At 40.4% G+C, this 12913-nt stretch overlaps 1 protein-coding gene across 1 annotated transcript in view; it reads left to right on the top strand.

The window, feature by feature from the left end:
- Positions 1-12913, top strand: part of LOC126183074 (FAD synthase-like) — a 112355-nt gene that overhangs the window by 84263 nt on the left and 15179 nt on the right. The gene's annotated exons all lie outside the window — the stretch shown is intronic.

Here is a 12913-nt window from a genome sequence, read left to right as displayed (position 1 = left end):
TGGGAAGGGAGCGAGACAGGGTTGTAGCCTATCCCCGATGTTATTCGATCTATATATTGAGCAAGCAGTAAAGGAAACAAAAGAAAAATTCCGAGTAGGAATTACAAGCCATGGAGAAGAAATAAAAACTTTGAGGTTCGCCGATGACATTATAATTCTGTCAGAGACAGCAAAGGACCTGGAAGAGCAACTGAAAGGAATGGACAGTGTCTTGAAAGGGGGACATAAGATGAACATCATCAAAAGCAAAATGAAAATAATGGAATGTAGTCGAATTAAATCGGGTGATGCTGCGGGTATTAGATTAGGAAATGAGACACTTAAAGTAGTAAATGAGTCTTGCTATTTGGGGAGCAAAATAACTGATGATGGTCGAAGTAGAGAGGGTATAAAATGTAGACTGGCAATGACAAGGAAAGCGTTTCTGAAGAAGAGAAATTTGTTAACATTGAGTATAGAGTTAAGTGTCAGGAAGTCGTTTCTGAAAGTATTTGTGTGGAGTGTAGCCACATATGGAAGTGAAACGTGGATGATAAATAGTTTAGACAAGAAGAGAATAGAAGCTTTTGAAATGTGGTGCTACGGAAGAATGCTAAGATTAGATAGATAGATCACATAACTAATGAGGGGGTATTGAATAGAATTGGGGAGAAGAGAAATTTGTGGCAGAACTTGACTAGAAGAAGGGATTGGTAGATAGGACATGTTCTGAGACATCAAGGGATCACCAATTTAGTACTGGAGGGCAGCACGGAGGGTAAAAATCGTAGAGGGAGAACAAGAGATGAATACACCAAGCAGATTCAGAAGGATGTAGGTTGTAGTATGTACTGGGAGATGAAGAAGCTTGCACAGGATAGAGTAGCATGGAGAGCTGCATCAAGCCAGTCTTTGGACTGAATTCCACAATAACAACAACAACACCTTAGAGTATAGGTATGTTGTAACTAACGGCAGTGCTTGCTCTGCAATGTGCTCCACAAGGTTTGTTAGGAGTTCTTGTGCTAGGGTGCTGGATTCCTCCCCTGTGTCATTGACAACTGCTGAATGGTCATTGCTGCATGAGAATGTGCTGCAATGTATCTCCCAAATGCAACCCTTATGTGCTCATTGGGATTTAAGTCTAAGGAAGGAGAAGACCAGTCCATTACCAGAATATCCTCTCATTGGAAGGAGTGCAGCATCACAGTGACACTAACTGGTGAGTGTACCACTGCATTCAAAGATTTGGAGGTCAGTGCACCCATGCAACATTATGCTTCTTCACACCGTCAGACCTGGACCATCTTCATGTTCCACAACATTCCTGGGTGCATTGCGTGGTCTTACTTCTGACATATGATATTACATTGATGTCGAACATGATTGTTTTGGTGGTCCAGGTACTGTGATGTGGGGAGTAAAATGTGCATGGTCGCATTGACCTCCAAATGTTTGAATACAGTACACTCACCAGTTAACATCATTCTGACATTGTCCTCCTTCCCTATGTGCATCTTTTCAGGGGGTATATTCGTATATTCAGCCCTGACTTCATTTTTATGGATGACATTGGGGCGACCACATTGAATGGCACTGGTGGAAGAGTTCTTGGAATGAGAGAACATTCAATGAATGGACCACACTGCCTGTTCTCCTGACTTAAATCCCATGGAACTCATGTGGGTTGCATTTGGGAGAACTATTACAGCATGCACACATACACCGATGACAATCCAGCAATCATCAACTATGCTGGTAGAGGAAAGGAATGCCCTACCACCAGAACTCTGTACCAACCTCGTGGCCAGCATGGGAATATGTTGCAGAGCATAGTGATCATGCACCGTATTAAGAACTGTATCCCATATTTTGTAATGTCCATGAGACTATGTTAAAGTACAGTGACCTTAGTATAATTAATGCTTTCAGTAAAAGTGTCACTTCTGTTCATCTCGCTGCATATTTCTTAGAGTTACCTTCTGTACTATAGTGTAGTAGTTCTTTCTGTGTATTGGTCTAAGCTGCAAGCAATGTTACTTGGCAGTGAAACAGTATTCTCCAACATTAATTTAAGTTTTATAGGACTGACAATATAGCCAACCAATGTCATATCTAATCAAAAGAATGCAGAAAGTTGTAGTTAGTAATACAACCAATATAGTCCAGGGACATAATTCTGGCTGGGGAGAAATCATATATAGGGTTCCCAAAGGCTCAGTCTTAGATCCACTATTGTTCCTCATGTATGTCTTCCATCTAATATACAACAAGCAGAATTAGTTCTTTTTGCAGATGATACTTGTATTACAATCAATCCAGGTATACATACGGAAACAGAAGAAATAGTAAACAGTGTTCTTGAAAGTATTATTGACTGGTTTTCTGCAAATGGTCTCACCCTCAGTTTTAAAAAGACACAACATACTCAGTTTAGCATGTCTAGGGATACACCAGTGGTAAGTGTAACACATGATGAGGAAATAATAAACAGTCTGGAAACTTCAAAATTCTTAAGTGTCCATATTGATGAGAATTTAAATTGGAGATAGCACATTGTGCAACACATAAAACAACTTAGTTCAGCCACATTTGCACTTAAAATTCTTGCAGATCTTGGGGAGAGACAAACCAGTAAGTTGATATATGTCGCATATTTTCATTCAGTAATGTCATATGGAATATAGTTGTGGGATAACTCATCTTTAAGAAAGAAAGTCTTCATTGCACAAAACATGCTGTAAAAATAATATGTGGTGTTCATCCACAAGCATCTTGTAGACTTCTGTTTTAAGTGTTGAACATTATGATTACTACTTCACAGTATATTTATTTTCTCATGTAGTTTGTTGCAAATAATTCACTGCAGTTCAAAAGGAGCTATGATGTACATAATTACAAAACCAGAAGGAAAAATGACATTCATTACCCGGCATTACCTGTAGTATAAAAAGGGTTGCACGATGCTGCAACCAAAATTTTTGATCACCTACACTGTCATATAAAATGTCTGAGAGACAGAAAAGTAAATTTTGGAAACAAACTGTGGAGGTTTCTCCCTGACGTCTCCTGTTCCGCAGAAGAATTTCTATTACTGTAATGTGTAAAAGGTGGTGAGTAGAAATTCCTAACTCACACCTATATATCTCTTTTTCTTTTTGTAATACATGAAATGTAATATATGAAACTTAAAAATGTTCAGACAGTAACAATTTGTACAAATTAATTAGTGACGTGAATGTAAAATGGCTCATTCCACATTGTCATGATCTATTGTGCTAAATGATCCACAGGGCATATAACTAACAGCTTGCTAAAGCTGGTTTCATCCTAAAGATACAGGGTACTTTTCTGGCTCAATATTATGTAAAAATCAACACCTATTTCTTTCAGGCATGGTTTATAATGTATATGTTTTACAGATTTTTTGTTGGTATCAGTTAATGCAGCACACTTTCTAAACAAATTAGAAGTATTTTGAATATTTTTGAACCTGCTTAGGGTCATTAAAAAATTACAAAGAAAATGATGCAATTTTTTTTCCAAAATTCTTCCTCAAATTGAGGTATCATTTAATCCAATGTTATACATTTGAAGGAGAACAAATTTTTACCAGATACACATGACATGATGGCTGATGTACTAGACCTTTTGTAATTCCACCTATTATGTATATTACAAGGATAAAAAAATATCACATTTTACATTTTAATTTTTATAATTGTTTTCCTAATAAAAATGTTATTTTTTCTATAAATTAGTCGATTCTGCAATATGGACTACTGCAAATTACAGAAAAAAATTAGAGCAATATTTTATAAACTTTAGGAAATATTTGTACCTGAATTCTGAAAAATACAACTTGCGGGAAGTTGCGGATGAAGATACGGGTCCAATTAAACTGTGCCTCAGAACATTCCTGAAGCATAGTCTTCATCCTGCAGCATTTCTTCATCTTCAAGCTTCCTCTTGGCATTCTTTTAGCACTTCTTGCTTCTTTGGTAACTTGAAGAGCGAATCTTTCAGCTGCATGCACCCATTGTCTATCACACACATATTAGAGCCACATTTTATGTCTAAATTTCTCAGGACTTCCAACCTTCCTGTCACTCCATCATTGAAACATATCACTGCATCTAGTACATCAACTTTTAATGTATTTAGTTGTACAAAAACCTTCCTGGGTAATCTTTCCCATATGCAATGGTCGAAACTTTCATTTGTATTCTGAGTGCCCCCATGAAGACTTTTACTAAGCAAAACAGGGTCACTCAGGTCTCTAAGAATTGGTTTTATTTCATCCATAACAGGCTCAGGAAGAGAATGGTTATGATGGTATATTTGACCACTTTCGTTTGCTTTTTGGTAACCACACCAAGAATCTGCTCCTTTAGTGCAAAGTCCGTGAACAGGGTGGTCATTTGTGGACAACTTCTGAAAGTAGGTGGCCTATACAGCTTTTCTCATTTCTGTAATATCATTCAGAGGTGTAGTTCGTCTAATGGCCAGTCCATAATAACTCTGAAGAAGGTCTATTTCAGTTTCTGTCAATCTGCCTCAGCCAGACAGAGATTTTCCATCAGATAGCAACTTTCCTTTCATTTCTCTTCGTAGCTTCCTCAATCTGGCACCCATCCTCTTATGCACATGTCCACAACACTCCAGTTTTGTTACCAAGGTATCTCCATAAACATTGAACTCATTAATTTTATTGAAAGCTTTAGAGTCCCCATCGCCTAGCTACTTCGTATATCTAACGTTATAAACAGGCACCAACCTCTGAAATATTTTTAGAGCTCCCTCACACTCCATACCACCACTGAAACCATCATAATTCTTAGAACACTGATGTTCAATATGTCCTTCAGTGTTATCATGGCAGGTGTGGCAGTACTTAGATAAGCACTCAACATCAACAACTTTTCCATTCTCCAGAGAATTAGCACTTACAACACCATTCAAGGAACGATGTCCTCGAGGTTGCCATGTCCCATCAAGTGTGACAGCAATGTCCCTGGTTCCACTAATATTTACAGTTTCTTCTACTGCACGTTTCATAGATGCTTTAGACACAACCGTCAAGGCACCTAAAAGTATTTTTACATACTTGCTGAACCTACTGGGAGGAGAAGGAAGGTCCATAAACCACAAAACGTTTGAGCAGTCTTTTTTTCCTATTCCTATTGCATGCATTGCGTACTTCAGGGACCGATGACCTAGCAGTTTGGTCTCTTCCCCCCTCTTTTAAACCAACCAACCAACCATACACTAACTTCAAATTCACATCATATGAATTATGCACAATGTGCGAAGTTATTTTCGAGGTAGATTTATTGCAGGATCTACACCGAACAACTAATGTTGACACTAAACCCTTCCTGCTACTTTGTTGATCAGTTATTTCCAGACAGCATACACCGTCACATTGTTTACATTTTGCCAGTTCCTTTATCAAAGAAGATAAGATGCCCACATCAACAACAACAAATCCACTACAAACAGCATCATTGTTAACACAAAAGTTTGAATCACCAGGAGGCATGCCATGTGCCAGTTTCTTCCCTGAAGAACTGATACATCGGTTACTTTCAAAAGTGTGGCTTGCTTTGTTTGTGAACTGGTTATCGCAAAATTTCCTTTTATTGAATTTCTTGATGCGTGGCATAGTTCTATTTATTGCACACTAAAGGATATGTTCTTCCTTAAATATATGTAGCACTTGAGCAACCAACATTCAGTAACATGTGAACAAACTGCTTCAGTGAAACAAAAGTAAATACTAGCAAAGATAATCATTTACAGACACTAGGAACCAACATATACAATGTATCGGTATATATGATTGCTGGAAATGGAAAGTTCACACTTCTTTTGGAAACAATACTGGTTTCTGTAACTGAAATAAAGGGGGCATGGCATCATACATGACCATAACTTTAAAATTTTGTATATATAGGTCATTTTTCATTGGAAACCCTATGATTTATATATCAATGTAATCAGGAAAGACTATGGTATTTAATAAAGTCAAAAAAATTTCAATTTTTCCACCATTTATAAGTAGCCTTCATCCTTAAGTTTTGCACACCAGAGGACGAGAGAGAGAGAGAGAGAGAGAGAGAGAGAGTGTGTGTGTGTGTGTGTGTGTGTGTGTGTGCACGCATGCACTCTGGTGTGTGTGGGGTGGGGGGCAGGGGGGCAGTTGCTTCTGTGCAGGGGTGTGTGTGCATGTGCATGCATATGTGCAAGTCACATCCCTTTGTTGCAGCAGGAACATTTCTGGACATTAACAGTGCCTTGTGCTTGAAAAGTACTCAGCCTGGTGAAAAAAATATACATATTATGTCATCTTCATGGAGTGTTTTAGGGACAGTTGGAAGACTAAGCATGCAGAGACCTAATATCGGGCTTAAAGGCAACACAAGAAACATATTGCTATAGAAGTTTTAGAAGTAAATTGCAGTTGTTCATGCACTGTGACATGTTTATACTTTGAGGTTGAAAAACTATGAAACACAAATGAAGCAGCAGCAGTTCTTACAGTGTATGAAGGTGCTCAGATTATAGAAATTAGTTGTAAACTGTTTCTTAGTATCATTTCATAAATGATTGTGTATTGTAACGATCGCAAAATGTTTATTCACAAGGTGCCTGGTGGTGCTTGAAGGAATTTCTTTCCAAACAAATAACACTGAAATTTGGTTATGGTCATATATCCAGAGAGGCATCCCAGGGGAATATTTGGTGGTTAGTAGCTTGTTTGTTCATATTTAAAGAAGGTACAAATGTATCTACCAGTGTACAGCTTTAATTATTTAAGTATTGTCATTGTGGAAGTGTAAGTAACTTAGGAACTTACAGATGTTTTGGTATTTATGAAGCTATTTGAGTCTCAGTGGGGAGTAGGAATTCTCTGTGAAGAGCTCTGTTACCATCAGCAGAATTTTGTTCCTCATTTTTAAAAAAAATAAAGCCGATACAATTCGGAGAGAACTTTTGTATATTAATTTCTTCATTCATCAAGAAGTATTGTATGTCAAAACTGAGAAATTTAGGTATTAAGTGAAAATTGTGTGGTGAAATGTATAGACTTTGTGTTACATCATGGTGTAAATTGCTTCCAGTTCAAGGAACTGCTGAAGAATCAAGAATCAGAATATAGAGATGGGTACACTTAACCACAGCACAGTTTGATGGTGTAGCCATTCATGGTGTTTTCTTTCCCTTTAGGAGAGAAAGCAGTTTAGTGTGTGAATAACGAAAAATATATAACAGGCATAGCTTTCCTGGCATCACATTTATGCAGTTAAACAAATTGACTACATTGTATGGCAAAAGCAGCTAATAAATAATAAAAGAAAAAGTCCAAATGTTCACAGAAAAGATGCAAAAGAGCAAATGAAATTTAACATTCTCAATCTGATTGATCAAAACTTACCTGAAGGTACCACTTTTGCTGATTATCATGCTAAATTAAACCAGCTCATAAAGTATATAGCACACCGTTCTTGGCTTCATCCTTACAGATATGAGAAAAATAAAAAGCAAAGGAAGATAAATTTCTTAATGCACAACACTGGACTTACACTTTACTTTAAACCAGCAATCACTTTTATGCATGATATTTCACAACATTTCCAATCCATCTGAAGAAACTGTCAGCTTTTAGAATCTCAGTATAAAATGCAATGTTATCATGACAGAACTGTGTGATAGCATCTCTTCCACTTTGTTCAGTGTAGTATTACACCTGGAATATGTTGGTGGCTATAGCACAATCCTCACCAACTGCAGTTGGCGGCTTGTAGGATGATGATATACAAACCCATTTGATTGATCACTGCAACTGATAATTCTCCTTGGAACAGCAAACACTTCATAATGACATCGCAATATTTATGTTGTTAAGAAAAATGCTGTAAGATTCTTTTGTACATGCATGCATGTCCAAAGGAACAGACACTCTGGGACTCAAAACCTGGGTTTCCTGTTTTGCATGAGCAGTCGACCTTAACTGTTTTTGCTATCTGTGCATGACCCAAGCCTAAACTTCCGTACATCATCATTCCTGCATCACAATTTTTACTCGTACACCCATTATATAATTCCCGTACAGGGGAAGGTATTTTAATCTACAGTTGCTGCCTGCAGTGCCTATATTATTAAGAAGAACAGTGCAATGTTCCTTTCCTAGTCGATTGCAGGGATGTGTCTTCTGCTCCATAAGAAGCTGCAGTTAGCCTCCAGTCATTCCTAACTGACATACGCCTTACCCTGTTACCTTCTATTCCCTGACTTTTTTTAATAATTTATTCCTAACAACTTGCAGCTGTCATAGGAATTTTCTTATTTCCCCCCCCACCCCCACCCCTGACCCCACCCCTCTTTTGTCTGTGATTTAAAACTTAATTGGTTTCTCCTTTATTTCTGCTGTACCAAGTATAGAGGGCCAGTGACTTGAATGTGAGCAGTCCAGGCAGCACTTTATGGCTGGCCAGCAGCCTCTTCAGCAGGTCCAAGAGTGGTGAGTGGATCTCTACTTCTCGCGCCCACGGGGGCTCAGCATTCATTTGCTGGATATGTTCTTGGTAACGCTGGAGTTCTTGAGCTGGGGACTAGTAAGCATTGCCACTTCTGTCACTGTAAGCTCCGGGCATGCTTCAGTGACCAGTGTGTGGCGCGACAGTGGGACGTCATGTGTCATCGGGATCCGGTATACTGGCTTGCCTGTGTGGATTGTGAAGATGGTAAAAACTGCTCTTAAAAAAACAAGGCATGCTGCACTTCAATGAGATGCATGGCTGTTGAGGTAGAGCAATCGTTAGTGGGCAACCTCTGGGGAAACAGTCGCAACTCAATTGTATAATGCTTACTCAAGCAAGTGGACCATTACATCCCTGCTGCTTATGGGAACAAGATGGAACCCTCAAAATTATCTCCTCCTCCCAGTGGAACAGGTGGGCTTCAGAGTAGGAGGAGGAGGAGATTAGTGGTAAATGGTAAATTCCCATGGGACCAAAGATTAGTGTTTAATGTCTCGTTGACAATAAGGTCATTAGAGGCAGTGCACAAGCTCGGATTAGGGAAGGATGGAGAAGGTAAGCAGCCATGCCCTTTTGAAGGAACCATCCCATCGTTGCCCTTAAGTGATTTATGGAAGTAACAGAAAACCAAAATCAGGATGGCTGGATGTGGGTTTGAAATATCATCCTCCGAAATGTGAGTCCAGTGTGCTAATCACTGCACAACCCACTCAGTGAGGGTGGGCTACTGGTAGGTTATAAGCACATTATAACAAGAGGGCTTCCATACTGAGGAATATCTCAGAATTCTAGATTCTGTTGTAACGTCTAGCATATGCTACTCAGAATGTGTTTTTAGTAGTTAAAAGGAAAGAAGGAAGATTTGGAAAAATTGCACCTTTTTACATGCTAAAGGCTTTAGAAGGGATTGCCAGTACATTAAAATCTGTTAAGTGGTTGCAAAATGGGTCACTGTTGGTTGAAAGCTCAAATTCTCAATAAGTGGCAAATTTGCAGAAAGCCAAAAGCTTTGGGGAATATGCCATTGAGCCTGAGCTCCTTACCACTTTGAACTACAGCAAAGGTGCTGTGATATGCAGGGATCTGGTGGACATTGCCAAAGATGAATGGGTCAAAGAAGGCATTGTTGACACCCAAAGTATAATGAAACGGGTAGGTGGTGATCTGATTAAGGCAGACTTGCTTGTACTTACTTTTAACAACATGAAACTGTCAGAGTGCATCAAGGTAGGCTTTCTTAGCTTAAGCATGTAGCTTTATGTTTCCAACCCAGTGGGCTGTTTCAAATGCCAGATCTTTCGGCACACTACTCTTGGGTGTAATGGAAAAGTCACTTCTAACAAATGTGGCAAAGCCGCCCACAAAGGAGTTGCTTGTTCATCTCCTTTCAAGTGTGTGAACCTCTCTGGGGATCACCCTGTTTGTAGCAGGGCCTGCAGCATGTACCTTGAAGAACATAAATACAAGAATTTAAAATTACGGAATGCATTCCGTTTGGTGACCCCAAAAAAGACTTATGTCATACTGCCCCCACCCAGCCTCCCCCATGTTTGCTATCTCCTTTGATTCTGTTCGTAAACAACCGGTTCAGAAAACCAATGCTGCTACACAAATGCAAGTTGCTAGTGTCAGTACTAGTACCTGTGTTTGTCAATGCACTTGTGCTGCCGCAATTACTTCAGAACCTGCACCTCCCCATTAGAAAAGGGCATGGTTGCTGAAGTTGTATAGTTTGCTGCCCCTCCAAAGGCTCAGATTTGTCCACCATCCAGCACTGTCACTTCCACTTGCACAATTGTGGGTCTGAAGCATTGACAAGCAAACAAATCAAAGTCGGAAACAAAGAATCAACTGCTGATGGAGAAGGGAAGTAAGCAGTCTGACAATGTTGATGTCACTCTCTCTGATGTCTTTTGTGATTCAGCCTGGCGCACAGATCTCTCACCCAGAATGGGTTTCCACCCTCTTAAGGTATCCCCTCCCCAGCAGAATGACAGGGTAAAAGTGCAACTCCAGTGATAATTGGCTCCCATACTACAGTGCAACATTAATGGATTCAGGACACATGGAGGAAATGAAACTGCTTGAACAGGAGCACTCCCTGTACTTGTATTTGCAGGAAACACATTTTAAAGCATCTGATACTCCTTTATTATGGGGCTATACTCTTCAACGAAATGATGACCTGAAATAGATAGGGCCAAGGAAGGAGTCATTGTGTTTGTTGATAATGCACACCACTCCTCTGCTCTCCCCCTGGTTACTTACCTGCAAGCAGTTGCAGTTGAAATTCATGTGCATTGGAGAATCACTGTTTGCTCACTGTACTTACCTCCACAAGATTTGTAAGACTCTGTGGCTATCACGGATCTAATAGAACAACTCCTCCAACTGTTTCTCATACTGGAAGAGCAGTGCCCATCATGTTTTGTGGGACTCGACCTCTGCTTGCTTTTGGTGTCAAATTTCTGAGAGCCTTGTGATGTCTCGCAAGCTGTGTATACTCAACAGTCACTCCCACTTATTTCTGTGCTGTTAGTGGGTCATCCTCGGCCATCAGCCTCTCTTTCTACTCTCCAACCCTTGCGGATTGTGTTCAGTGGCAAGTCACTGATGGCCTTCATTCCAGTGACCACTTCCTAATCTGGATTCACGTACTGGATGAAGCTCTGCCTGCATGTATGCGGCCATGATGGATGATCAGCAGAGCCACTTGGATGTTGATCAGCAAGTTGGGTATGTTTGAACACTATGACAGCATCCATGAGTGGATGGACCACATGACCCAAGTAATCCACTGTGCCAGTAACTTCTCTATCCTGAGTCCTCTTGTCATCCTAGGGGACCACCTGCCCCTTGGTGCCTGATAAGTGCTGGGCAGTAATCCGGGTCAGGCATGCAGCTCTGTGATGGTTTAAGTGCTGCCCGATTGCGGAAAACCTCACAGCTAATCACTTAGCAAGGGCCAAGGCTATATGCATCATCATGGAGAGCAAGAGATGGTCATGGGAAACGTTCCTGAACTCTGTCAACTGTCCCACTTGTTGCACTACAGTATGGAAAGCCATGAGGACGATTTCCGGTAAAGGTAGTTGGTTACCCATAGTGTCGTTTTTGAAGCAGGAGTTTCTCCAAACAACTCCTAGCGACATCATACAGACAAGGGCAGAGCATTTTGCAATGACCACTGCCAGATGAGATCCAGTGTTCTGTCATTAACATGCCATCACAGAAAGGTATGAGTTGGACTTCAAGTCCAAAAATTCGTAGTCCTCCAACTGCCTGTTCTCCACGTGGGGGCAGAATTTTGCACTGTCTGTGGCTTGTGATACTGCACCTGGTCACGACCAAATCCATTGCAGCATGTCGTAGAATTTGAAACCAGTGTCAAAGGAAGTCCTCTGAAAATGTTATAATTTTATATGGGGGACAGGCTACTTTCCCAGCTCATGGAGGGAGATAATTTTGATACCTCTCTTCAAACCAGGAAAGGTTCGATTGTGTTCCAGAGCATTGTCGTAATGAGCTGTGTAGGAAAAACCTCTGAGCAAATGGTCTGTATGTTAAGAGTCCAGGTAGCTCCTAAGCTGCTCTCAGTGTATTTTCAGGAGATGTCGATCTACTGTCAACAGCCTGATCCTGCTAGAGGCAGCTATCCAGCAGGCTAGCTACTTAAACCGCATTGTATATTCTTTGACTTCAGTGTGGCATATGACACTATATGGAGACACAGTATTCTAGAGGAGCTCCACCAATGGAGTTTTCTTGGCTGTCTCCCCATCTTCATTCAGGCCTTTTTATCGAAGCACCTTTTTTTTTGCTGGCAAGTTGATGATGTGCTTCCAGAATGAGATGTTCACTCTGCAGCAGAGTGTGCGCTGATATGAAACTTCCTGGCAGATTAAAACTGTGTACCGAAGTGAGACTCGAAGTCGAGACCTTTGCCTTTCACAGACAAGTGTTCTACAAACTGAGCTCGCCAAGCATGATTCGCAATCCGTCCTCACAGCTTCAGTCCTGCCAGTACCTCATCTCCTACCTTCCAAACTTCACAGAAGCTCTTCTGTGAACGGGTAAGTAGGCCATGTGGGAGTTGTGCAAAGTGTTTGTTGGAGTCCCTTGGTGTGGGATACGTACGGATTCAAATCTGGCATTTTAACCAACTGTCATCTGGTTACTGCAGAGGCCCAGAATAATTTTAGATTTAGTGCAGTACATGAGAGATTGCACTCCTGCTTCTGTTTTTAATACAATATTTTCCCATATTTTAAATGGGCAACGAAATTATGTTGCAGTATTCACAGGTGGGTCAAAAAGGGGGAATCTGAAGGCTGCCCTTCTTTTCCTGTATTGTGTCCTCAAGATTCGGTTGCCTCTAGAGTTCACTGTAT

This window comes from Schistocerca cancellata, chromosome 1 (assembly GCF_023864275.1).
Source record: "Schistocerca cancellata isolate TAMUIC-IGC-003103 chromosome 1, iqSchCanc2.1, whole genome shotgun sequence".
NCBI classification, from domain to species: Eukaryota; Metazoa; Arthropoda; class Insecta; order Orthoptera; family Acrididae; genus Schistocerca; species Schistocerca cancellata.
Note: the sequence above shows the minus strand (reverse complement) of the source record. Positions and strands in the feature narration are given on the sequence as shown.